We start from the raw sequence: 3,069 nt of genomic DNA, 5'->3' as shown, positions 1-3,069 counted from the left end.
TAGTGTTACAATGTACTCGAGCAGCGTGGAAGTGAAAGTGAAATGTGGTTGATAAAAAAATATGATTCAGTTTTTGTCACAAGGTTCTACTCAGAAATGGAATTGTGCATCACGATTAAGAGATAGAACGAATTCGTTATTACGTGTATAACTTTGTATGAGAAGATTTGTAACTTGTAAATGTGACGTTTTACAACTCTAATCTATAACTTGATAAGGACAAACCAGAAAGTCAGAATATCTGTGAGGAGTAAATTTAATTCTTTGCAATAATATATCGTACTGATGTCGTGATTAGGCGTGAATATTTTAGAGATAGATTCTTTGACATTGATATATTGAATTTATTTAGAAGGAATATTCAATTGATTTTAACAATTGATACAATAAAAATAAAAAAATTCAGAAAAACTATAGTTTTTTTCACTTGATGATTATTCAATTTGAATTAGTTTAACAACATTCTTTTTCTAAAATTTGAAGAATAATAATCAACATATCTAATGTTGTATCTAGAAGAATAAACTCTCTTAAGATTTTTACTGAAGGAAAGTCGATGTTGATTCGCAAAAAATCTATCTCTAAAATATGTTCTGTTATTCGCGCGTTTTACACACTCAGTGTATTCTGATGTGTTTTTTGTAATACTGCAACCTTTACATATAGTATTCCTATTGCAGGCAATATATTCAAGTACAAAGGGTTAAAATGTTTTTCGTTATGGTCTATGTATGGAAATAGAAATGCATCGGTACCTCAATAATCGACTCCATCGTTCGTCTGTCAAATTAGTTAAATTTAATATATCGTGTGTAAATCTTTAATACATACATAAGCAGCGATTGCATGTTTAATTTCCTCTATTGTCTTCATTAAGTTTTCTCGTTTTAAAAATGATTTGATATGCGATGGGTATCTGGATAATTTGGGAACCCACCTGCAACCAACATCGACGTCCAAATGTGCAATTGTTTAGTTAAACTATTCATATTATATCTATTCATAACGAACATTGTTGTAAATAATGTAAATATGTACATCAGTTCTATTTTATAATAGGGCCAATGAATTGATTTGGCAATTGAGTATCATACGAAACTTGATCTATGCTATAAGCAGATTAAAAAATAGGATAACATTATCATTAAAAAGGAAAAAAAACAATAAATCAACATATGTATACCTTAATAAAATTTATGTATTGAGGTACGTTTTTAAATAAGTTCATTTTTTCTCTTTTTTTTTGGTTTATACCAATACCCTGCGCTTGCAACATTAAATATAATTTGCAAACTGAAGTAATAAAGATCACATAAATGAAAAATACCTATTTTAAGAAAATACATTTAAAGATTTATTTGTAAAAACACCAAAAATTAATTGAAAACAATTTTAAATAAATTTTTCTCAGAATGGAATATTTGTAAGATAATGCTTCTAATTATAATTTATGTTATATATACAATTATGTTATATATACGATTTACTAAAATTAAGCAAAAAATAATTTATTATGATATTTATTCCTGCATTATGTGTGATTTAAAATAAAAAATGATGATTAATAAAAGATATCAATTGTGAAAAAAAATATAATACTTTTTAATCATTTTTTTGACTAAGATCAATGAGAAATTTAATTATGTATAGATCAAATATCTTTAATTAATTTCTTATGATAAACACATTTTTTTAAATATATCAAAAACTATCTGAATGTAATAATATTATTAACTATATGATATATGTCCATATGCAATAAATTTAGGAGAAATATAAAATTTTGAAAAAAATATTGACAATTTCGTTTTAATTAGTATTAAAATCAGCTGTTCTGTTTTTTAAATCATCTATCAATCACTAAAATTTAAACTCTAGAAATATCATTACGTGTTTAAAATCGTACTTCTAAATTCTATATTCTTTGGCTAATTTATTTGTGATATAATAATAAGGGAATTACACTCGACAATTTATCTAATAGGAAAACTATTTTTCTATTGATTCTAAATGGGATTGAATTAAAATCTTGAATTAAAATTCTTTTTTTTGGTTATCATATGGTATTTTTAAAAGCGTTTTAAAAAAATTACATGTTGTATAAAGTATTTTTAAGATATTTATTTTGTATACATTTATTATTTATTTATATACATAATTTTATATGGATAAACCCAGATAGCCATGCAATGTCACAGCTGTGATTTTTATAGTTTAGACATTGTACAGGTATTGTGCAATTCAATGTCGTCAGTTTTTGTTACAGCTTCAAATTATATTACAGTGACCTAGTTTTCACCGAAGGTTTAATCCGGATCAAAATATAAAAACTAACCAACTATAGTTGAGTATTCCCCTGTTGAGTGTTCCCCTGTTCGAACGACAAGAGAATGCTCAACTGTAGTTGGTTGATTCTTACATTTTGATCCGGATTAAACTCTCGGAAACAAGGCCAATGTTATTATTAAAACAAAACTATGTGCTATAATTTTAAAAACACGGTTAATATCGGGTTTTGTACCCGTCCGAATTTTTGTGCCCGTTTCATTCTCTCGTTGATTTCTTTCGTATGCCATTGCATTGTTAGCATTAAAACAAAATTACGTGCTATAACTTTAGAATTGCTTTTAGGCGTGACTAGTTTCGTGCAGAAATATTCAATATTAGCCGATATTCATAGTCGGATCTTATATTTAAGATTTTAGTACATCTTAAATACCGTTTTAAGTACCGTTTTAAGCACAATCTTAAGATGTCATAAATCAATCAGAAAGCGTATTAGCGACTTAAGACATTATTTAAGACGATCTTAAAATAAGAACCAACTATGAATACTGGCCTATGTCCAACTTTCAAGCAGTGCACAACATTGTCACTAGAAAGACACAACGAAGTTCAATTACTCGTGTTTAAAAAAACCACACTGAACGGAATAAAAGTACAGTATAATTAGAAATTCTCAGCGAAAAATTTTTATCCTTTTTTTTTAATAAATTAGGTCTACTTGGGAAACCGCTTAAAAAGAACCGCGCGAAGTTATCTACCTCCAGGTGGCGTAAAAACGATAGC

Source organism: Atta cephalotes (genome assembly GCF_000143395.1).
Source record: "Atta cephalotes unplaced genomic scaffold scaffold00023, whole genome shotgun sequence".
In the NCBI taxonomy this organism is placed as follows: domain Eukaryota; kingdom Metazoa; phylum Arthropoda; class Insecta; order Hymenoptera; family Formicidae; genus Atta; species Atta cephalotes.
This window is presented reverse-complemented; position numbering follows the sequence as displayed.